Raw genomic sequence first — 25,711 nt, forward strand, 5'->3', positions numbered from 1 at the left:
GGCACAGGAATTCTAAGAATTTTTTTCTTAAAATTAATGAAATAATGAAGTGAAATATTTGGCAGCGTACCTGATGCATTGAAAGTGCTCCAGAGTAAGGCCTGCTGTGGCTATTGTTTTTGTTATTGATATGCAACAACAGGAACCTTTGAAGAACAGCCTTTGTTCTTCTTGGACTTGATACAGTGTTAAATATTGTAGAATTCTAAGCATTTTGATATAAATATATTTAAATATCACATCCCCGTGTGAGTGAGCAAGGGCGATGAAAGCCATGTGGTATTCATTTTCTAGACTGCATTCCAGTGGATTCCGAACATCCTACTCTGTCAAGGTGGCACCTCCTCTGTGCTGTCCTCATTAGGCTATACCTAGTTCAGGGCTTGGCACTTATTAGTTATTCGCTGAATGAATGGGTGATTAAAATTGGTCGTGGGGATTAACTGTCTGCAGCCTGGATTGGATCTCCATGTCTGTAGATTTTCTAGAGTGTGAATCTCCTTGTTGAAAGCTTTCTGCTGATGTGCAATACATTTTATTCACAAATGAAACACGTCCTTTGATGTCTATGACATGGTGTGATCCTAGGGTATATTCCTCAGCATTAAAGCCATTAACTTAGCCCAGTACAGAAGCATGGTTTAAAAGGAGTCTTCTCAACATGACTTCTTTAAAAACTCTGCAAATTGTAGCTCAAGGAAGATAGAATTACTCCATATTAGGTTTTTAAGTTCTTTCATAAATTTTAAAGATTGACACAACTGAAGGAGCCAACAACAGGAACTTCTTGTTTCATCAGATGTGCTCATCAAATGTTGTAGCTTAATAAATAAAGCAAATAGGCCAGGTGTGGTGGCTCATGCCTGTAATCCCAGCACTTTGGGAGGCCGAGGTGGGCAGATCACAAGGTCAGGAGATTGAGACCATCCTGGCTAACACGGTGAAATCCCATCTCTACGAAAAATACAAAAAATTAGCTGGGCGTGGTAGCAGGTGCCTGTCGTCCCATCTATTCAGGAAGCTGAGGCGGGAGAATGGTGTGAACCCGGGAGGCGGAGCTTGCAGTGAGCCTAGATCATGCCACTGCACTCCAGCCTAGGGGACAGAGTGAGACTCCTAAAAAAAGAAAAAAAAAAATCAATAATAGCAACCTCTTTTATTTTCATTGAATTACAAGTTCCACAGTTGATCAAGGTCTCTGTGGTCATAACCCTAGTCTTTGATGTTGGTTGCATGATTGTAGAAGGAGCTTCAAAATGTACATTTCAGAAGCAGCCCAAATGGCATTAAACTCTTCTCACTATTCCCCCAAAGCTGCCATTGAATCATATTTCCCCCATTACAAAAACAGTAAATCTGAAACACTTAGGAAAGATAGAAAAGCATAAAGAAGGAAAAGTAGTGATCTCAAAGATAATGACTGAACAGTTTTGTTTATATTTTCTAGTGTTTATGGGTGTGTGCATACAAAAATGGAGTCACATATTTATAATTGGATTTTTATTTACTTAGCACTATGTGCCTAAAATTTTTAAATCTTAATACATATTTTTTTTCATGACCTGACCTTAGTGGCTGAAAGCAGTAGTTTTACAGATAGAGATTTTCTGAAGTTTTCAGAATGTCTATTGGTAACAGTTGAGAGAGTAGATTATTTCTTAACTGATGCAAAATAATGAACAGTAATTAAGTTTTCCATCCTTTCTCCCCACTATCACTGGAGTTTTCCTGATACCTTAACAGTAAAATGTGAAAATAATGTGTGGTCCTACAGCCAGACACCCTTATCACTGACCTGTCCACCTTCTCTGGAATAGGCAGTAGGCATGGCTGTTAGAAACAAAGGGTTCAGATTCAGGCTTTCCAAGTTCAGATCCCAATATCTCAATTTACTGTGTGTGTGACCCTTGGCAAGCTCATTAACAATTCCAAGCATTGGTTTTTGCAGTGGTACAATGGGGACAGTAATTCTACTATCGACGAGCAGCAGTAACAATACATTGAAAGGAATCTTTTTTGTTCTGAGGAAGTGGGTCTCAACAAGGGCTTAAAATATTCAGTAAACCATGCTGTAAGCAGTTGTGTTATCATTCAGGCTTTGTTGTTCCATATATAGAGCACATATATGTTGTTCCATATATAGGCAGAGAGATTTAGCACCTTCTTTAAAGTCCTAGGATTTTCAGAATAGTCAATGAGCATTGGCTTCAACTTAAAGTCACCAGCTACATTATTACCCCCTAACGAGACTGAGTCTGTCCTTTGAAGTTTTGAAGCCAGGCATTGACTTCTCTCTAGCTAGGAAAGTCCTGGACAACGTATTCTTCCATAGAAGGCTGTTTCATCTACACTGAAAATCTGTTGTTTAGTATAGCCACATTCATCAATTATCTTAGCTTGATCTCCTAGATACCTTGCTGTAGCTTCTACAATAGCTAGATTCCTTTCAATGTATTGTTACTGCTACTCGTTGACAAGGCACCTGGTCACCCAAGAGCTCTGATGGAGATGTACAAGGAGATGAATGTTGTTTTCATGCTTGTTAACACAGCATCCCTTCTGCAGCCCATGGATCAAGGGGTCACTTAAACTTTCAAGTCTTATTATTTAAGAAATACATTTTGTAAAGCTATAGCTGCCATAGATAGTGATTCTTCTGTGGATCTGGTAAAAGTAAGTTGAAAACCTTCTGGAAACAATTTACCATTCTAGAGGCCATTAAGAACTTTTGTGGCTGGGTGTGATGGCTCAAGCTTATAATCCCAGTGCTTTGGGAGGCTAAGGTTGGAGGATCACTTGAGGCCAAGAGTTTGAGTGCAGCCTTGGCAATGCAGTGAGACCTCATCTCCACAATTTTTTTTTTTTTAAATTGGCTTGGGATAGGGGCCCATGCCTATAGTCCTAGCAACTCAGGAGGCTGAGGCAGGAGGATGGCAAAAGTTTAAATATAACTTTTATATGTGCTGGAAAACCAAAAAAATTGTGTGACCTGCTTTATTGCAATATTCACTTTATGGCAGTCATCAGGAACCGAACCCACAAGATCTGTGAGCTATGCCTGTATAAGTCTTCTCTAAGGATATTGATAGGACGAGTGCCACTGTCAGTGCAAACCTGTGATTTAAACACTTTGCTGCTGTAGTGAGATGTGGCCTAAAGCCATTAGCACAAAGAGGAAGGAAAACTGGGGGACTCTGACAGCACTAGTTGCCTATAGTGAGTTTTTATTTTCAAGTTAGAATATTGTAAGGGAATGTGGAATCTGATTTTAGGAGTCCTAATGAGGCAGGTTTAATGGGCTAATGGCGTGTGTGTGCATGTAGAGAGGTGTGTGTGTGTGTGGAGAGGTGTGTGTGTGTTGTTTTCAGTAATTGGTTAAGTGAAACTTCAGGCTTCCATCTTCACCCTTGCCAACCCATTTGCCATATGTGGGTAGAGTAATGTTGATAAAGTAGAATTTAATGATCTCACTTCCTCATTTAAAATCTTTCATTGGTTGTAATTTGATGTGATTAGCCTGGGCCTTTGTGATTTGATTCCAGCCACCTACCCATGTAAGATCTTTATTTTCTGCTTCTTGGAAGTATTGGAAAACCTGGCACCATATGGCAGCCAGTGATTGTGAGTGAGCTACCACCTGCCATGCTCCCACAGTGCTCTCTGCTTCCCTGTATTGGAACAGTGTTACATCATTGTCTTACTCCCTGTTGTATCCCCAGTATTTAGCACATTGCTGGATTCTAACTTAGGGCATACCTGGTGAATAAATTAATTAGTTCCAAGCATTGACTTGTTCCTTACTGGAAGAAGTTGCTTTTATTCACTAATTTTAGAGTGGATTTTTTCATCCATCCATCCATCCATCCGTCTGTCCGTCCGTCCGTCTGTCTGTCCGTCCATCCATCCATCCGTCCATCCATATCCATTCATTTTAAAAGTCTTGATGCAAGTGTGACAATATTAACAATCATTTCTGGCTGGTGGGCACAAAGGTGTTTGTGATATTCTAGGAATGAAGTCGTCTTTGAAATTAATAGTGAGATGGTTAATTTTCTGTGTCATCTTGACTGGGTTAAGAGATTCCCAGGTAGCTGGTAAAACATTATTTCTGGGTGTATCTGTAAGAGTTTTTCTGGAAGAGGTTAGCATTTGAATCAATAAACTGAGTAAAGAAGATCTGCCCTCACCAATGTGGATGGGCAGCATCTAGTCCTTTGCTGGCCTGCATAGAACACAAATATGGAGGAAGGGTGAACTTGTTCTCTCTTCTTGAGCTGGCACATCCATCTTCTCCTGCCCTTGGACATTGGAGCTCTTGATTTCTGGACCTGGAGAATTTATACCAGTGCAACCCTCACCCACCCCAGGTTCTCAAGCCTTCTGCCTTGGATTGGGAGTTTATACCATCATGAATTGAAATATACCAGCAATTTACTTGGTTCTTTAGCTTGCAGACAGCATTTTGTGGGACTCCTTGGCAAATTCATGTGAGCCAGTCATGTGAGCCAATTCCTATAAATAGACTTCTTCTTATATATCTATATATATGTTCTATTGGTTCAGTTTCTCTGGAGAGCCCTGACTAATACAAATGGTGTTCTTTTAAAAGGAGTCTCTGTTCTTGTCACCTGGAGCTCCATTGATCTAAAAGTTACCACTGGAAGATCCCAGATAGGTGAAGCTTCTACTTTTGCTGGGAACTTTTCTTACAGGTTGGAAATAGAATGATAGAAAGATAGAAATGAAAGTGCCCTTGTGGCAAGACCCATAGAAAACCATGAGAGATCTGAATGATGGTAACAGAGAATGAACCTTCTGCTCTCTGAATTCACTTTCAAAAATATCAGTGTTATTCCTGAAAATTCTCTGTCTAGGTGATTTAATTGTTGGAGTGTCTTTAATTGTTGGAGGTAAGAGCATTGGCTTTAGAGATGAAGACGTGTGTTCAGATTGCAGCTCAGGCAGTCACTGAGAGTAGAACTTTGATCAGGGTGTCTCATCTCTATGGACCTCTCTGAAATCTGACTGTGGAGATAAGAATGTTCCTCACAGAGGCTTCAGTTATTGACATGGTGCCTGTAAATTGCTTGATACAGTACCTGCCACATTCTAAGCATTTAATGAGTGGCAGCAGACATCAATGTTAATATATGTGTATTGGCATGTCCAATTTCTTTTGTTGTAAGTGAAAATTAGCAGAGAGAGAATCTTTAATTGTGGAGCCTTCTTGGTCAGCACATGTCGCTTTTCTTTTTGTCTTCAGTAGGTTGTTGATAATAATGGTAACTGAGGTGCTGCTCTGGGGCCTGGGGGTTGCATTTTTATACTAGCTCAAGGATCATTCACTGGGTTGGACGGATCCCTAGCAAGAGCCGTGAATACCAAATTCGCTGCTGTCTGACCAGTTGTGGGGGCTTCAGATTGCCTTGATCTGTTGACAACATTACATGATAGATCAACTTAATGGAATCTTGTTGATCTCACTCATCTTATTGGTTCTTATGTAGGTCTCACCATCTTGCATAACCTTAGGAATCACCTCCAATATTTACGTTTTCTGTGGATACCCTGTACACACACACACACACAGAGACACACACACACACAGACATACTTTTAAAAGCAGGCTTTATCCACTTTTAAAATAAGAACCCCCCCCCAAAATACGTAACTTCTGCTTCCATTTGTCTATTATTAGAACACTTGCAGACAGCAATCTATAAAGTGAAATTTTAAACAAAGCAGTCTACATGGCTCTTATTCATTTTCAAGGAAAAAATTAAATGCTAGGAATACAGCGTGATTGCAATATGTATTTGATGAAACATCTTCAGAGGTTAAATGACATTCATAGATATTTAAATTTAGCTTTGTGTTTCTTTCAGAAGTAATTTATTATTAAATAATCAATAAGGGTCTTTTGCCAGATTCTCAAGTAACTCAATTGTATGCATAGGTATGTACTTTCTTTTTTAATAGAGAGAAGCTTTTATGTGAATTGTAATGATGTATAGGATAATTTTAGGATTTATCTTCCCCTTCCCTTCCCCTCCCCTCCCCTCCTCTTCCTTCCACTCCTCTCCCATTCCCTTCCTTCCCCTCCCCTTGCCTTCCTTCTCCTCCCTTCCCCTCCCCTTCCTTTCCCTCTCCTTCCCTCCCCTCCCTTCCCCTCCCCTTCCGTTCCCTTCCCTTCCTTCCCTCCTCTCCCTTCCCCTCTATCCTCTCCTCCCCTCCCCTCCCCTCCTCTCTCCTCCCCTCTTCTCCCCTCCCCTTCTGCTGTTTATCTAGATACGATACTGGATTTAGCTTCTCTGGAAATTTATAATAAATCCATGCACACATTCAAGAGGACTGGCCCATTTATTAGATTTTAAGAACTCTGCTTCCTTCAGGAATCTTCAGCAGTCATATATTTGAATTGAAAACAGTCACTAAAGAGTTTTCAATGCTGTTGAAATAGAGATTTGACTAATGATAATGAAGGTTATGTAGATAAGGCAGTTCCCTCCCCTCCCCTCCCCTCCCCTCCCCTCCCCTCCCCTCCCCGTCCTGTCCCTTCCCGTCCCTTTCCTTTCCTGTCCTGTCCTGTCCTGTCCTGTCCTTTCCTTCTTTCGAGACAGGGTCTCACTCTGTTGCCCAGGCTGAAGTGCTGTGGTGTGATCACAGCTCACTGCTGCCTCGACCTCCTGCCTCAGTCTCCAAAGTAGCTAGGGCTACAGGCAAGTGCCACCATACCTGGCCAAGTCTTTAAATTTTTGTAGAGGTAGGGTCTTCCTGTGTTGCTCAGGGTGCTTGAATTCCTGGGATCAAGCCTTCCTCCCACCTCCTGCCTCAGCCTCCCAAAGTGCTGAGATTATAGGTGTGAGCCACTGCACCCAGCCAAGACAATGTTTTTAACCTGCAAATGAAAAATGAGTTGGTATCCTCATCTGCTAAATCTGTTCTCCAACCCCTAGTCTGTCAGCTATGGGAAAAATGGATTGAGACGACGTCCTTCTTTTTGAGAAAGATAAATGAACCTCAGAAAGGGACATTATACTGATAGGAGGAGTAGATTGGAGTTTAAATCAGGCCCAAGATGGAGAAAAGTAACACTTGGAATTAGAGCAGGAATTTAGGTGTTAAACAGCAAACCTGCATTGCCCTTCCCTAGGAGAGGATTAACAACAGCTGTAGTGACATGGCCACCTACAAACATGTGAAGATGGTTTCATTGCTTCCATCCCCTCTTGGAAGTGTCCATCTGACTATCTTCTGTGCTTCTGGACTGAGCAGGCGAGGAAGAAATAGCCTGGATGGTTGCAGTGATTTATTTATTCCTTAATATGCCATATAATATAGTCACTTTGTTTCAAGATTAAGATAAAACATCCAAGGAAGGGACTGGCTGAAGATTTAAACAGTCTTCAAATTACCACATCTGCTACATCTGTCCCTATAAACCAGATGGTTTTTTGATAGGATGACTCTCATTGTGCAAGAGATGGATGAGGTTTCCTTCTCTGGTTTTTCTCTTGGATCGCATTTGCCACTGACAGATAAATCTTAGCGCAGAAATATCTGCTCTGATGGGCTAAATCCTCAAGATATTGTCATTATTTGTTTTTCTTAGTACAGTGTTTTGAGGTCATTCAAACATTCTAAAATACAGAAATTTTTACATACAATTAATTTTCTGGCTTTTCATTTAAAAACTCAAAACACAGCTGGGCGTGGTGGCTCATGCCTGTAATCCCAGCACTTTGGGAGACTGAGGCAGGCGGATCACCTGAGGTCAGGAGTTCGAGACCAGCCTGGCTAACATGGTGAAATCCCATGTCTACTAAAAATACAAAAAAATTAGCGGGATGTGGTGGCGGGTGCCTGTGATCCCAGCTACTCGGGAGGCTGAGGCAGGAGAATTGCTTGAACCCGGGAGGCAGAGGTTGCAGTGAGCCAAGATTACGCCATTGCACTCCAGCTTGGGCAACAAGAGCAAAACTCCATCTGAAAAAACAAACAGGAACAAAAATCCCACAACAATGACAGAAAAAACAAGTGATCTTGGAACCCTGAGTCCAGACAATGAGCAAGAACTTAATAGATTTTTACCCCATTAACGGGGCAGGAGATTCCCCAGTTTGCCACAGTCCTCATCATTCCCTGATATTTTACAGCTAGTTCATTTTTCTCATTTGAGTTTGTCGTCAGTGAATTCAAGAATCAGAGTCATAGTTTTTTTTTTTTCCCAGACCTTAAAGATACTTCTTAGCATATAGTTTAATGCTTTGAGTTAGTACGAACTCCAGGAAGTGGATCAGACTTGGGGAATGAGGGAAGATATGCATAACTTTTGCTAATTGTGATGTATAATCTGTAGCAGGATTTTTGCATAATTTTGTTGTGATAGTTGATACTAAAAATAGAAGTCGCAAAAGAATTTTGTATGTTATAGTGAAGGAATCCTCCTTCTATTCAACTTCACATTCTTGTTTTCTAGGTAAGCGCCGTGCAGTCTTTCTTCGTCTTTACTGTTGTAATGCTGATATCCTCTAGAGGGTAGTAGAGAGCAGCTTGATGTTAGAGAGTCTGAGGCAGGATGCTGGTGTGAAATGATTCAGAAACCATTTATTTCCTTTTCTCGAATAGCTAATCCTGAGAGTACATGGAGCTCTTGGAAAGTGTGGCAGGAAGGATGAGGCTGTACTCTTTACTAGTTACTGCTTGTCAGTATCCCCAAGAATCAGTCTAATGAGAAGTGGGTTTGTGTACAAAGTCTTTGCAAGTCTTCATGTCTTGTAAAGGAGAGTAGTCAAATCTGGCTTGTCTGTGTGTTTTGCCTAAGTGCAGAACACCTGGGCTGCAATCCTAGCACAGAGACATTGAAAAGAGGCAGGAGCTTTTTTTCTCTAGACTCTGTTGTCTCTCTAAGATTGATGCCCTTTCTTTATGCTGAGATTGAATTCATTTTGTTTCTGAACAGTTCAGTAGGGGCTAATTTGCTAAATTGCTACGTGAATGTTTTCTACCAAGAAGCTATATAATTTAAAGGGGAAAAATGTTCATAATACTTAAAATAGAATTAATTGTGACATTTCAGTATCCCAATATTATATTTGAACCACAAATAATCACCTCTGACAATATTCTACGTCACAGTTTCTAAAATTTAGACCCTCATTCTGTCCTGTGCTTGTAAACTTAGCAAGAATGGAGATTATACCTTATATTCCAGTTCTGGCTACTATCCACATTTAACGTTTTTCTTAGTATCTGTCTTCGAATCCTGGGGATAAATAAGCACAGCTTGCTTATAAGCTGAATTTTAAGAGCACCATTTATTATTTAAAGCACTAAAAATGGCTAATTTATGCATGATCATGTAAATTCCTTCCCTCCCTCCCTCCCTCCCTCCTTCACCTCTTCCCTCCCTCCCTTCCTTCCTTCCTTCCTTCCTTCCTTTTTTAATTTTTTGAGACAGAGTCTCCCTCTGTCACCCAGGCTGGAGTGCAGTGGTACATTCACAGCTTACTGCAGCCTCGACTTCTCAGGCCCACGTGAATTTCACACCTCAGCCTCCCCAGTAGCTGGGACTACAGGCATGCACCACCATGCTCAGCTAATTTTTTGTATTTATTATTATTATTATTATTATTATTATTATTATTTTTAGAGATAGGGCTTCACTGTGTTGCCCAGGCTGGTTTTGAACTCCTGGACTCAAGTGATCCACCCACCTCAGCCTTCCAGAGTGCTAGAATTATAGACGTGAATACACCTGGCCATAGATTTCCTTAAATGCTGTTAGAATTCTGTTTTAACCCAACTGGAGCCAAGTTTTAAGGTGGACTGTGTGATGGTGTTTTTAGCCATAACACGAAAATTCCCTTTATGTATGTCTTACATGGCAAACAGCATTCCCATATTTGCTCCAAAGCTTTTATACTCTGAAGACAGGGTTTCTCTCTTGAGAGTATTTGTAAGTTCAGCCTTTTACTTATATACCACTCATTAAATCATGGGGTATAAGTTATATGTTTTAAAAGGACATTTTGATCACCCTTCAGGGAAACTAGAAGAAATGCCCTGTTGCACTGTGGTTACCTTGTGAGTTATCCAGTCACTAAATTTGGGGGCTAGAAGATGCCTCCAGAGGTAACTTGATTCATTGTGATTCTTTTCATTGAATTTGGCAAGACTTGCCATGGAGGTAACCATTTCGCTTATTAAAAAGGAGAAAAAAAAAAACCTGGTGGGTGGGGAGAGTTAGACAGTAACAGATTCTATTCTACAGCTCTGACAACACTTCAGCCTCTCACAATGTTTTGCCTGTAGAGAAAACAAAAACGAACTATTACCTTTCTCTTTTAGCGACCATTTGTTCATTTGTTTATCCGTAGATCTTTCCATTCTAGGAAATACTTGTGGGATACAATGCTGTCTTTATCTCCTCAGCAGCATGTCCTGTTCCCACTAACAGACCCCTGATTTTGTGTCTAGTCAGCACAATTACTTGATCTCAGGCAAAGCAGACCTGTCCCAGGTCATACGTCGTGAATCACGGTTGGTCTAAGCCAATCTGGTCAGTCTATTCTGCCACAACAGTGACTGGTCTAGAGTTGTATATGTGACCCAGCTTTGGCCAATGAGACATGAGGTGAAGTAGGAGACGTTCCCTTTCTCAGTAAAAATGACAGATACTCATGAAGATAGTCATTTTGACCCTATCTCCTGCTTCCTGCTTTGAATGAGGCTATGTTGCTTGGAAAGGCAGTAGCATCTTGTGAAAATGAGGTGACAGACTTGGGGAAGAAAATTCACGTGCTGAAAATGGTGGAAGCCATTTTTTTTTTGACAGCATTGTTGAAGAGCTGAAGCAACCCCAGGGATCACCTCCCTCCAGATTTTGTGAGATAAATAAGCCACTAACTGTTTAAGCTACTGTTTTGCAAAGATTCTCTTATTTGCAGCCAAAAGCATTCCTAACTGATAAACTACCTAAAAGGCAAATGATGTAATGGAGATATTCACCAATTCCACAGCAGTATATTTTGTCTCAATCTGCTAAATATTATTTAAATAAATATTATTTTCTTTTGGCCTGGAAAGAAAGACAGATGCTGAGAAATGTAATTAGACTCTTGGTATGTGTGGCCAAATTTTAATTTTTAATTGAACACTAAAATGTTCAATTTTTAATTTTACACACCAAAGTGTTTAGTGACAGAAAGAGAGTAATACAGCATCTTTTATTCAATGAAGTCATTCTGAACTTCTTATATAACCAAAGATCAGTGGTAGCAGGATTGTATTACATGGTGATTTTAATGTTCTGCCTTTTGTTGCTACCTGCTTGTTTTAAAACCTAGTCCAGTTTGCTGCTTAGTCTGCAGTGCTGTGCGGTAGACAGATTCAGAGATTCTCTTGGGAGACTCTGGTTATGGCTGGATTCCCAGAACAGCTGAAAAGGTCAGGAAGTAGAGTTCACTTTCATTAGCGATGGGGAGCCTCAAAGATAGGTTCCAGGGTCAGCAAACACACATTTGCTCAAGGAATTTGGCCTTGCTGGGTAGTGGTTGTAATGTTTAGTAAAGCAGGATTGGCATTGGCTCTTCCCTGAGTTAGATTCAGTGTTGTTTCTAAACCTTTGGCTGGAAGTTAGTCCACTTAGACATTCAGATAAAACCAATTCTATAAATGACTGTATAAAATATATATGTTTTATGTTTTATATTGTCTGTTGTGCATAGTATTATACCCAAAATGTTCATAATAGTGATTTCATGTGATTTTAGTCAACCTCAAATTTTGACTCTAACTGTATTGTTAGCTGAAGTCATTGAGAACTTTCAACGAGGAAATATTTTTAAATGAATATAGTTTGTTTACTAATGTAGGTGCAGGCAACATCAATGTATGCTTACATAATGTAATAGAGATTTTGGGGTGACCTGCTGTCATGAATAGATAAGGAGTTTATAATTAGTGTGTTGATCCTGTATGAACATACTTCTAGATAGCTTGTTTTCTTCAGAGTGAATATCATCCCCCCCGTTCCATTTTTTGTTAACTGCTAATTTGTAGGACAGATTTGTTTTTATTGGGTAATGCAGAACACAGATTCAGACCATGCCAGGTCCAAATTTTTGCAAAACTTGATTTAATCGGGTCAGAATTAATCAGGTTTCACTGCATGTCATTTCTACTTAATCTCAAGAGTTATTAAACACAGTAAATGATCATTTTGTGAGGAGATGTCATGTGGGTATTGATTAGGAATCAGAGTAAAGCCTTACTATTTTAAAAAATAATTGGCTTCATTACACACTCAAGTTCTACTAGAGGAATAGTGCTTAGGCAGTTAAAAAAGTTTTATCCCCAAGTTCCTTTAAGAGTTAAAAAAAAAAAAGTTAAGAATAGTGGTGCCCTAGACAAAATGATATTTTAAAAAATGTGTGGTTTTTTTTTTTTTTTTTTTTGGGACGATTGTATCTCTTCTGACAATGCTGTTTGAAGGGTAAAAGTTCAACTGTGCCACAGAACACCTGCTCTTTGCTTAGCTGAATGACTATCTAGTTTGCAAGTTTGACTTATTTCTCCAGGATTTGGAATTTTAGGCCCTGGGGTTTGAGGAAATAACTTACCATGTTTAGGGGTGAATTACTTCTCTTCATCTGTTCAGCTTTTCTTCCTGCTGTTTCCCACATAGCAGCAGCTGTTTTTAACAACAGAAATCATGTCATAGCATTTTCCTACTGAAAACTGCTGAGCAGCTTCCTGCAGACAAAGATCCAAATTCCATACCATGGGCTCTATGATCCCACGTGGTCTGTCCCTCTTTGCATCTCCAGCTCATCTTAGGCCACCTTCTGTGTCTCACAGGGTGCTCCAGCTCCAATCGCCCTGTTCTGAGTTTTCCCTGAGCTCATTTCCATCTCAAAGCATTTGCTCCTGTCGTTTGCCTCATATGGGAATCTCCTATCCCAGCTCTTTCTTGACTGATTCCTTCTCATGTTCCCAGACTCAGTTCCTATGCCACCTCCTTAGAGCAGACTTCCAGACTTCCAGACCCTTCCTGAGTCTGGAAAATGCTATTCTGACAATGCAGTATGTTAACTTACATTGAGGTTGCCTGCACCTCCGAGGTGGGCGGATCACGAGGTCAGGAGATCGAGACTATGCTGGCTAACATGGTGGAACCGCGTCTCTACTAAAAATACAAAAAATTAGCTGGACACGGTGGCGGGTGCCTGTAGTCCCAGCTACTGGGGAGGCTGACACGAGGCGGAGCTTGCAGTGAGCCAAGATGGTGCCACTGCACTCCAGCCTGGGCGACAGAGTGAGACTCCGTCTCAAAAAAAAAAAAAAAAAAAAAAAAAAAAGGATAACATAATTTTCACTTCTGAATAATATATATATCTGCTTTCCTGTTGTCTGTCTGCCTCCATGAAAATAGAAGCTCCATCTTGCCTGCCTTGTTGATCCGTCTTGTCTGTCTCTCTGAGGGAGACTGGGTGCTCCAGTGCCTAGAGCATATAGGAGGCACTCATAATTACTTATTGATTGAAACAAAAGGAAAGGAAACAAGCAATGTATGAATGCATCTGGAATATTTTAGAAATAAAATGACAGAATTAATTTACGCCATTCACATATATTCCTCATGTCTCCCAGGTTACATTCAGTTTGTCATAAAATATCTTCCTCATTGGAAGCGTCATTTGGAGTAACTCCCTTAGAGCCAGGGCAGTGGCACACACCTGTAGTCCCAACTACTCAGAAGGCTGAGGCTGGAGGATTGCTCGAACCCAGAAGTTCAAGGCCAGCCTGGGCAACATAGCAAGACCCTACCTCAAAAACAAATAAATAAATGGAATAACTCCCTGTTTATATATATAACAAATTGATTGTAACTCAAATGTTTATTGAAGTCCTTTTATCAGGTCACACAAATTGAATGTGTAAAGCAGTGGTTCTCAAACTGTGTTCTGTGAATTCCGAACTCTGGTAAAACTCCATTTAAATAAGTGTGCTGTCAGAGAAGCTGTTGAATTACAGCAGTATCATATTCTTTTAACATATTCTATCAGCATGTTAAAGAATTTTTATAAATCCTACAGTGAAGAAATTTCTATTACTTTGTCTCACTACTTCCTACACATATTTGGCCACAGAATTTTCTCCATCCCATATATGTTGTTTTCTTCCAAATTCCTGTTAATATTGTGTGGAATTACAGGTTGAATATTCCTTATCTGGAATGCTTGGGACCAGAAGTGTTTTAGATTTTGGAATTTTTTGGATTTTGGAGCATATTGGATTTCAGATTTTTGGATTAGGGGTACTCAACCTGTTTATCCATCTCCCTTTATCTGTTCCATTCTGCCTCTCGTCTTTTGCATGCCATGGCCGTAACAGATAATGATGATACTTGCCTGGGGATTTGAAGCCCTATCAAGATGCTTGTAGGATAAGAGACCATTCTGAGGTCCCCAGGTGCCTGAAACCCTGTCCAGGTCCCCAAGAGCTGAGGGCATCAGTGTTTCTGGGAACCCTGGTGGAGAAGTTGTGCTTTATAGCACACTTGTGGATGGTGTCCTAGAGAAATTACAGCTTTCTTTTGGATCCGTTTGTGTAAAAGAAAATAATTATCTCTAGCCATTTTTGAGATATCACCAGTGAACTGAGGATGGCATTACTTAGGGATTTCTGGGCTTTGTGAATGCTGCAGAAACTTGATACCTCAACAATAACCACAAAAATAGGGCAATATATGTCTGCCTTGCTGTGTGATCTTCAAAGATTTGGTAGAGTTTCTGAATCTACTTCTTATCTGTAGGAAAATGTACTTTTGCAATAGTTATCCACAGTCAGAGACTCAATATCTTTACCCGATTGAATGGTTAGCATCCCGTACGCTGAATATTCTATTCTCCTAGACTTCCATTTTGTCATAATTTAATTCTAAATCAGTGTTTCTCATCGTGAAATATTAAGCCAAGGTATTTTATATAAAAAAGCATTGAATTATCTTATTCTCCAGGTGGCATAGTTTAAGTAAGATGGAAATGTAAATCTAATCAATGACAAGACTATGTCTATTTTATACTGTATAGCTTCTTTTAAAAAGACTGATTCATATGCAGCAGTAATTCATTTAATCTCAACAAGTCTTTGCATAATTTTATATTTCTTTACTATATTCACTTTGCCAAGAATATGTTCATATATATTACTTTTCCCTGCTAAGCTGGCTTCAGAAAATACTTGAGAAGCAACTAGACTGTTAACCCTTTAAATAATAGTTTCTCTTTTCCCTTTCTTTCCTTTATTTTTATGATGAATTAACTTACCTGGAATCAAGTTTTTTGAGAATTTGAATTTCCACCTTTTTCCTGTTATGCATAGACTTTTCTAACGTTGGAGCAACCAGCTTGGAGAGTCTTGAAATTCTAACTTCCAGATCTTTTGTCTTTGATCATCGGCTAAGGCTGTGCTGCTCCCATTTTAAGTAGGCTGGAGTGGAATGTGCTGCTACTTATTCCAGGATCTGGCAAAGTGAAGAAGGAGATGCACTAATTCCTTTCTTTCGGCATTGTTAGCCTGGTGACACTCAAGTCCCTTGCATTTCTTCTTTTCCATGCTATGCCAGGGAATGTTGAAAGGCGAGTCTACATGTCTACTTGCCAGCCTTAGTTTCTCAATCACTAAGTTGTCGAGCCCCAGCCACCAGGGTTTGGCAGAGTTGAGATAATGGAAGACTGTCTGATAATTGTTCCTCTGTCCCCCTGCTGTCTTGTTAGACATGTAACAAGATACATAATACCATGTGGGTGGTGCTGTAATAAGAACTCAAGGATGTTTTATTCATCTTTGTGGCTATAGTGTGTGCTCAAATGATAATAGCTGATGTTTGAGATAGGTCCCATTACTCTCCCTGTTTTTCAGATGGAGACACTGGGGTACACAGAAGTCAGGTGGTCCCTTCAAGGCTACAAGGAGATAGAGCCTGGTTTCACACCCCGACATTATGATTCCAGAGTCCATGCACTTAACCATTGTATTCTCCTGCTTCAGTTGAATGACTTAATTATAACTGGAATGGGTAAAGAATCAAACTGTGTTGCAAAGGAATCTCATTTGGAGTTGTTTCCTTTTGAGCATATTGAAAAATTGGGTTTTTTTTTTGACTCAAATCCTGGCTGTTGTGATTTAAAAATGAAATAGAGAGATTTCAGCTGGGGTTTTAATTTATGTTGTGTTTTTCATAGTGATTGATATGGTTAGGCTTTGTATCCCCACCCAGATTTCATCTTGAATTGTAGTGCCCATAATCCCCATGTGTTGTGGGAGGGACCCAGTGAGAGGTTATTGAATCATGAAGGCAACTTTGGCCATGTTGTTCTCATGATAGTGAGTGAGTTCTCACGAGATATGAGGGTTTTATAGGGGGCTTTTCCCCCCCGTTGGTCTGCAGTTCTCTCTCCTGTCACCATGTGAAGTAGGACATGTTTGCTTCCCCTGCTGCCATGATTGTAAGTTTCCCAAGGCCTCCCCAGTCATGCTTAACTGTGAGCCAATTAAGCCTCTTTCCTTTATAAATTACCCAGTCTCAGGTATGCCCTTAGAGCAGCATGAGAACAGACTAATACAGTGATCATTCATATATTTAACAAATGTTGAGCACATACTAGGTGTTATAATCCTAGATAACATATTATCCTACATAACAGAGGCTCACTAATGAACAAAACAGGAGAAAAGCCCTCTTTTCAGGTAGCATCCATTCTAATGGGCAGTATAGATTTATCTGATCCAGGTATCCAGTAAAATTTCCTACCCAAAGACTTTGTAGTTATGGCTATACTCAGGTGAAGTTATGGCTATGCTCAGGTGATTGAGAATAATAGTAGTCCCATGCTGAAAGGGCCGTCTTCTAGATGGCTGAAGGATAACTTGAGCAAGCCATTCTGACAAGAACCTGAGAGACGAAACAGAATCAGACATCTTTAGTGTGGTGGTGATTTTTGTTGCTGTGGTAACCACTTCTGTTAGCATTCCTCTCCATGACTATATGGTAATTTTCACAGGACAGTGTGAGTTTATATACAAACACATGTGCTTTTATAAATCCTTGTTGAGGTGGAAGAAAGCTCTAGGACATGTGTTGTCTTTTTTAAGACACGCAGTGTTTGGGCTAATTAAACCTGTCTGTTCAGGCATATCATTGTCAATGCTTTGCTTGGAGTATTAAGTTGGTTTCTTTGAAATGATGATGTATGTGTATGCAATTGATGGGATTTTTGAAATGTGTATGTTCACAGGTGCACCTAGTAGATTTTTACTTTTTCCAATCCCAAAACATGCTAATTTCCACACAAAGTTCTCTTGCACTCGTGTTGAATCTCACTAAAGATTAAATACTTGAGGCTGTAATGAGACCCTCCTATATGATTAAGATCATCACTCTCACTTTAGCATAAGTTCTCCACCAAAACTGTGATTATGATGTACATTTTTACATGTCAAAATTACTAATTTTGCCATTTGTTGTTGTTAACTTTCTGAAATTAATGAGAATGTACTGTTTAAGAGGAGCACATGTGTAGAGGAAACACAGATCCCAGTTTATTATCTATGTTGACTGATGTTGCTAGATACGTTACACATACAACATCTATAGAACCCGTCCCCTTCGTGACAAACACAATGAGCAGGGAAAGAACTGGAAAGGAAAAATTTTGAGGAGTATAAATGAGTCCTGAAACTTTGAAAAGTGCTGCTTGAGGAGATTCTGTAGGCAGAGGTGTCTAGAGATGCCTCTTGCTATTGTTTCTGCCTCTGGAGATTCTCAGCTTTCTTTTGGAGCTACCTTGGGGTGGGGGAACTCTTAACACCTTCCAGATACTGGATGTTCTGCATGAAAAGTCCAGGACTGGAGCGTCTTGGTGATGTAGCTCTTTTCATCAATATGCTTATAGACATAAGATGCTCTTATAGACACAAGATGCTTATAAACACACACACTTCCTCCGAGGTGTACCCACAGTGCCACAAGGGGTTTCACTCCTAGTCACACTCTGAGCTGAACTGTGTCTCTTCTTAGTTCATCTGGATTTTGTTGAGCACTGGCCACCGGTTCAGACTCTAAGGCAGGTTCTCCATTGCGCCTTCCTGACATCCTTTTCTGACCTGTATGATGACAGTCCAGGCAACCTGAGTCCATGGGAGGTGTCCTAATATCATTGCTCCTTCTCAGTGATCTTTGAGCTCCAAATTCTCATTTGTGACTTTTTTTTTTTAGAACAATGGATACCTACATTTTGTATCTATAAAATTCAAAGGTACCATTCAAGTTCCCTCCAGCCCCAAGTATTCACTGCTAGAAACAGAAGTGGCTGGAAACTCACATGGTGATTCTTTTGTTCCTTTACAGAAATGTGGGCCTATGGAGAGCTAAATTTGCTCATGTGAAACTTCTGCTAACATTGTTCATAATTTCTTGAGGCTTTCATGTCACACTAATATTTTATGATTTAGATAGAATTTAGTCTGTTATCACAGAGTTTAACAACCAGATAGAAAGAAGAGTCCAAAGTAATTTTTTTGTTTTTGAGACAGGGTCTTGCTCTATGGCCCAGGCTGGAGTGCAGTGGTGTGATCATGGCTCGCTGCAGCCTCCACTTCTTGGGCTCAAGTAATCCTCCCACCTCAGCCTCCTGAGTAGCTGGGACTACAGGTGCGTGCCACCATGCCTAGCTAATTTTTTTTTTCAGAGACAGGGTTTTGCCATATTGCCCAGGCTGATCTCAAACTCCTGGGCTTAAGTGATGTGTCCGCCTCCGCCTCCGTCTCCACCTCCCGAAGTATTGGGATTATAGGTGTGAGACACTGTGCTTGGTCCCCAAAGTAATTTTTTTTATTGTCCAGCTTCTCATCTGTGTCCCGGAGTTTTCCCATTCACTAGGTCATTTAATTGTTAAACAAATCCAGGTGAGGTGGACAGTGACAAATCACCTGTGGTTGGAGTACTTGTCTCATGACATACTAAGTTTAGTTTCCTGATATTCAAAGTAGAAATATTCCACCTACCTCTCAAGATTGCTGCACAAATAGATTGGCTCAGTTTTTAAGCCATGGATGTTGCTTTCCTGTGAGAACACTGTGGAAAGAGCAACTGACCCTGAGTAGTAGGATTGGAGGAGGGAAGGAGGTCGGCGGCAGAGACTTCACAGTGGAGAGCAAGAGTTTTAAGGGCAGAGTGAGAATGTGGGAGGACATTCCAGGAAGAAGAAACTGGATAGCCAAGAGCCCAGAGTTGAGACACACTCTGGAAAGTAGGGAATTACAAATTCCTTAGTTGGCCTCCAGAATTAGAAATCAAGTCTGTGTAAGCCTACTTGAAAAAACAAAACAAAACAAAACATACAAACAGAAACAGCCATTTTAAGGAAACCAACTGAGGCAGTGTGCAATGATTTAATTCCATAAATGTTCATTGTCACATTGTTTGGAGTAGCATAAAGAAGAGGAGTAGTACTTTCAAGTATATTAATATGTTTTTCTCTTTTACGTTTCTGTGTAAATGACCTTCTTTCCCAACACGCAGAGGCATCCATTTGCCTCAAGGGATTATGATTCTTAAAGCAAGAAGGCAGGAAGGAGTAAAAAAATCTACCAAAATAAGATTTTCGAAATCCCTTAAGCCTGCATTAGCATATCAAGAACAAGGCCCAGTGAACTTGAATGTCAAGTTTAATGTAACTAGGGTGACCACACTTACTAGCTTGCTTAGGACAGCTCTAATTCATGTACCTTGTCCTGACCTAATTATCAGTAGCACCCCTTTTACTCTCAAATGCATTCTGGTTTGGATGATAAATTATAAGTAAGGGAAGTCCCTGCCCCAGAAGAGGTGGAGTGACATGGAGCCCAGCCCTTCAGGCCCAGTGGAGTTGGGGGAAGAAGGAAGATGGAAAGGGAGGGAAGTAACTAAATATATATGTGTATGTGTTATCTTATACCTTTGAGTCAGAATTCCAGTGTATGTTGGGAGTGGTGGCAGACGTATTAGTTAAAAGCAATAGGGTGTTGGTCTCACTGCCTCTGGAACTCTAGGAAGGCTACACTGCAGGGCCATCCTATACCAAGACAGGTTAACAGCAGCTCAGTAAGTTTAGGAACATGGCCAGACTCAGTGGTCACACCTGAAATCCCAACACTTTGGGAGACTGAGGTGGGCAGATTGCTTGAGCCCAGGAGTTTGAGACCAGCCTGGGCAACATGGCGACACCCATTCTCTACAAAAAAGTAGCCAGGCATGGTGTTGTGCACCTGTAGTCCCAGCTACTGGAGAGGCTGAGGTGGGAGGCTCTCTTGAACCTGGGAGGTGGAGGTTGCAGTGAGCTGAGATTGTACCACTGCACTCCAGCCTGGGCAACAGAGGGAGACCCTGTCTCTAAAACAAAACAAAAAACAAAACAAAACGAAACAAACAAGAAAAGAATAAAAGCATATCAGGCTCAGGCAGAGAGAAGGCCTGAGAGATCTATCAATCCTGAACTTCCTTGGCTCTCACCTGGTGTGAAAGGGAAGCTTTATGTGTTTCTTGGGGAGATATATAAGGTCCTGAGGAGAGAGCCTGTGAACTTACCACGGGGGATGCTTTAGTGATCATGTTATGACATTCTAGAAGTACAGGCTAGATGGGCCAAGCCAAAGGTTGGTTGGGGGTTGGGACTGAGGCCCAGAGGTTCATCAGAATTTGAGGGCGTTAAATTAGGATGGTATTGGTAAGGGATAACGTAGCACTGAGTCCAAGCCTGGAGAACAGAGCCGAGTTGTCCAGAGTAGGCATCAGTGTAAGATGCCCATGGGACATACCCTGGGTAACCTGGCAGGTAAGGTACTTCACAACAGAGAGAGCAGAGGACTCGGTGACCAGCACAGGTCCCCTCTTCCTACTGCCACAAGATGGTCTGAGCCTCCCAGATACCTGGATGTCGTTGTAGGGAGGACTTCCATTCACATTTTAAAAAGAGATGGATTTGTTCATTTAAAATATATTCATCAAACACTTACTCTATGCCTGGCACTACTGTGGATACTGGGAATACAGTAGGAAATGAAACTGACAAAAATTCTTGCCTTCATGGAACTTATATTCCAGTGACTTCACCCAAAGACTCCATGTAAACCACAAGAAATTGAGATACTGTCAACAATAACTTAGCACTACTATGCTACCTGTCAGGGTAAGAGCTCTTAAGGAAGGTTAAATAAACTATAGACAATTAAGAAGTTGCATTTAGTTTTATGCATCTGAATAATAACATTTTAAAATTTGACATTGCCATCATAACTGTACAAGATAGGAGATTGAGTAGATGGATCAGGTGCAGTGGCTCATGCCTGTAATCCCAGCACTTTGGGAGACCAAGGCAGGTGGATCCCTTGAGCCCAGGAGTTTGAGAACAGCCTTGCCAGCATGGCAAAATCCCTTCTCTACAAAAAAATACAAAAATTAGCCTGGCATGGTGGTGTGTACCTGTGGTCCCAGGTTCTTGGGAGGCTGAGGTGGGAGGACCACTTGATCCTGGGAGGTTGAGGCTGCAGTGAGCTGTGATTATGCCACTGCACTCCAGTCTGGGCTACAGAGTGAGACCCTGTTTCAGAAAAAAAAAAAAAAAAAAAAGAGGTTTAGTAGATAAATTATGGTACTTCTCTAATAAAATACTATGCATTAACAATGATGTTATAGATGAATATTTATTTATATATATCAGTGTTCACAGTCTTTGGTGTAAATTGTAGAAAGCAAGTTACAAAACCATACATAATATTTTTAATTTAAAAAATATATATACATTAAACAATGTATGATATCCACATTCTACAAAAATGTAATTATATATGGTAAGCCCATACACACACACACACACACACACACACACATATATATGCACACAGAGAGAGAGAGAGAGAGAGAGAGTAATATATATCCATATAAGCCCAATTCGGATAAATATATAGCAGTGTCTTGGTTACATTTATGTAGCTAGACTGCTGTTTGTGGATCTCTTTGTATTGTCTGTGTCTTCTGATGCTTTTGTTATTAATACATAATGTTTTGGTTTAAAAAGTTATTTTTCAAGTAACTTTTTTCTTATTTTTAGTATTCAACAATTAGGGCATTTGCTTTGTGTCTTTTTTTTTTTTTTTGGTAGGGTTCTGTGCTACTGGGTAGAAGTTCTGAAAAACAACATATAGGCTGTGGTGAGGGGCAGAGAGAGGGCAGGGAAAGGGAATTGACCTCTTCTCTTAGTGCTTTTTGAAAGAAAGGGAGGAAGGAAACAAAAGAAGGAAAAATACTGCAGCCCAATTGGAAAGACCAGATGGAAATCTGTAAAGGATGCCTCGTGATACCTGACTTGGGAAATTTGAATACAAATGTGACAAATATGTTATTTCTGAAAGATTCATATGAAAAAAAAAAAGATTTTTTTTCACCTCAGTTTTTATGTTGTCTTCAGTGTTACATCAGTTTCTAGGCTCATATATTTGTATGTGAATCCTGTAATAATTTGATCTGAGGACATGCTCTGAAATCTTTGTCACCTTTCATCACAGGCTACTTTGATTATTTATACTAGAGTCATGAAATGTGAAATAACTTAAAGGCAAGATGCATTACTAGTATGTAACTAAAGTGAACTGCCTGTGATTTGCAGAGAAAGTAAGTATGATAGAAGTAGATTGGAAAAGATGGAGCAAAGGTACAACATTGTAGGATTTGCAGTGGGACATGAGGTCATTTCTGTTTCTCAAATGTCTATTGATATGGCTGTTCAAAGATTGGTTCATCTCCATCTTGTGCTGGAAACATGTTCCGTGAAGGAAATTGCAACAAGTTCTCACAGTTACCCTTTTTTTCCGTCATCTTAGGAAGCCATCTCTCAGGTCCAGCCAAAATGTTTCCAGCAATATTGCATAACTTACTTCTGCTGTTAGAATGCCCAGTCCTGGCTTTCTCTAAAAAAAAAGTTTGTTTTGACCAGTGTGATGTCACATTAACCACAGATGACATAGCCTGTCAGTTGTATGTCACTGTCACTGTGACCTTGTAGAACACCTTATCAGGAGCTAGATTCACAGACCAATCAATTCAAGGTCCTGAGTGTAGGTACAGGGATTTGTGCATGGAAGATGTTATAGAATGTTCATAAAAACCTTCCACAGTAACTCTGCCCACTTGGTTAGACAGAATCTACCATGGTGGTAGAGACTTGGGGGAAAAAAAATCTTCCTTATGTTGTTTGCTTTTGGTGGCCACCCTCTGCTATTACAGTAGGTTTATGTGGAGCTGGAGCTGATTCAGCCCTTTTGGCCCTAGGGGAGGACAGATGACCAAGCTTGGGCACTTAGGGTAGTGCTCCATCCTCATGGCCACTGTGATTAGTTCAGGAATCAGAGGGTGATCTAAGCTGGACCAATCAGAATCAACTCAAGGCTTTTGCCAGACCTGTCTAAGAAGGATTCCTGGAATGGAAAGTTTTGAGCTTGAAGCTATAGGGGAATGTCTAGGTATTGCAAGATGTTGAGTAGCATCTCCGGCCTCTACCTACTGGGTGCCAGTGACACATTCCCCCAACCCTAGTTGTGATCATCAGACATGTTTTCTGGTATTGCCACATGTTTCCTAAGGGACAAAACTGTTCTCAGTTGAGAACCACTGATTGAATCTAACTGGGTTTGAAGACAACTCGTTGACTTTCCAGTTATTTGTCCTGTATTAACTTCTTTCACTGTCATTTAGATGAACCTGCTTCTGTTATCATATGTATTTCTCTGACTAAAGCCAGGAAAGGGCCTCCTCTTTTAAAAGATTCATGTGATTTGGCCCTTCCAGAAAATCCAGGATTGTCTCTCCATCTCAAGGTCCTTCACATAATCATATTGGCAAAGTCCCTTTTGCCATGTAAGGGAACATATTCACAGATTCTGCAGAGCAGGATGAGGACATATCTGGGGAGCTATTATTCTGCCTACAACATTTACCAATATTTTTCTTTTTGGCTTGAGCAACTTGATTTGACTTCTAGTTGCTGCAACGAAGATTTCATGATAAACTGTGGCATAGTTTGGAAAAACGCTTTTTAAATCATGCTGCAGTTCATAGCACCTGGATTTTTTAAAACCTGTAGCACCTAACACAAAGCCTGGTCTGTGATGGGCCCGCCATGTGTACTCATTGAATGCAGGGTTTATTCTTTCCTTTTATCTTGGGTCCCATGAGGAAGAGTTATTGGAAACTCTACCACGAGAATTGTTAGGCAGAGCTTTGGGAGAGAGAACACTGAGAAAGGAAGTAAACATTCCCTGCGAAGATAAGCAATTAAGTGATTTTAAAGAGCTGGGAATTTCAGAGTCAGGTAGCAAGAAAGGAATTGCTGTTCCCCACTGTTCCTGCCACTCTGTGAAATAAGATAGTCTGCCTTTGTGTCGGCCTAATGGCTGCTCTTCCCTTCCCCTCATTTTTGTGCACTGCACATTGAGGTAAGTGACTGATAAATCTATCCTAGATGGAGAAGAATTTACTATTTTTATTTTCCTTCTCAGAGCAGTTTCTCAGGATGAAATATATTTATGTTCACAGCCTTGTGTATTCTGAGGTCTGTGCATTTTCTAACAGAGATTACACAAATCCCTTTGGGATTACAGTCAGCTGGCCTGTAGCATACACAGCAGTCCCTGTACCATTCTCTGTGCGAAACTATCCCAGATCCTGAGGCTAGTCCTGCATCTGATACAGTGTCTCAATCCTAGGAAGATGGTGTCTGATACATCAGTTCCTAAGTTGAGGACAAGAGGATGCCTTTAAAACAATTCGAGGGAGCCTGAATGGTTTAGTTTTGTAAATGCTTTTTTTTTGGAATCTAATTTTTTGTTTTCAGAGGCCTTAGAAAACAGAGAGAACTGAGTCTCACATACCTTCGATTGTAACACAAACTTTTTGAAAGCTCTACTTTAACAAACCACTTCCAACACCTCTGTTGCTCCAAGGGACATCTCAACTGAGATGCGCAGCTGCTTTGGCTTTGGTTTACTAAATTTACAAATTTACAAATCCAAAACGGAAGGAGTTCTACAACCTGAACTCTTCCTGCTTTTTTACTTAAGCAGCACAAATTTTTGGTTATAAAATGAAGTGTTTTCATATAATGAGTGCACATAAATATTTCATTGATGCAATTATCTTTGACATGAAATAATTCCACAGCATGGTGAGTGCCTGAGAGAAGTGATAAATCTGCTTCCTTTCCCCAAGTGATTTCTTTTTTAAACAAACAAAATGTGTGTCTGAAACGGTGGTGCTTGTGTGTACGTGTCTTTTTGTACCTGCCATTTCCTTCCCTGGAATGTGCACGTGACCCCTAGGAGTAAGTGGTAATCAGAGAGGAAAGCAGGGTTGATTTCTGCAGTCAAGATGAAATAGACAAATGCTGGTCCAACTGGAATTTCCAAACTCCCAGCAGTATGTGTAATTAAAAATGCATTTCAAATTCTGAGCTTTTGGCATATATAGTAAGAAATAGCAAATTGAACTTACACCTGTACTATTAAAACCGAAACAAACCAAAATCCCGGCCTAGAGAGAAGGATGAAAATGCTATAAGGGGACCAAGAAAACGTTTATGACCTGCAAAAACTATAATTGTTGTTTGTACTTTTT

General features: G+C 40.4%; 1 protein-coding gene and 1 long non-coding RNA gene across 24 annotated transcripts in view; one reads left to right on the top strand and one right to left on the bottom strand.

Moving 5' to 3' along the window:
* MAGI1 (membrane associated guanylate kinase, WW and PDZ domain containing 1) overlaps positions 1 to 25,711 on the top strand; it is a 677,304-nt gene that overhangs the window by 298,837 nt on the left and 352,756 nt on the right. The window lies entirely within an intron of this gene.
* On the bottom strand, positions 6,856 to 15,767 carry LOC116273643. Its single transcript, XR_004181937.1, has 4 exons — positions 15,333 to 15,767; positions 12,624 to 12,694; positions 9,203 to 9,265; positions 6,856 to 6,898 (listed from the first exon to the last, which is right to left on the bottom strand). It is a non-coding gene; the product is annotated as an uncharacterized LOC116273643 (long non-coding RNA).

The sequence above is a fragment of the Papio anubis genome, chromosome 2 (genome assembly GCF_008728515.1).
Source record: "Papio anubis isolate 15944 chromosome 2, Panubis1.0, whole genome shotgun sequence".
In the NCBI taxonomy this organism is placed as follows: Eukaryota; Metazoa; Chordata; class Mammalia; order Primates; family Cercopithecidae; genus Papio; species Papio anubis.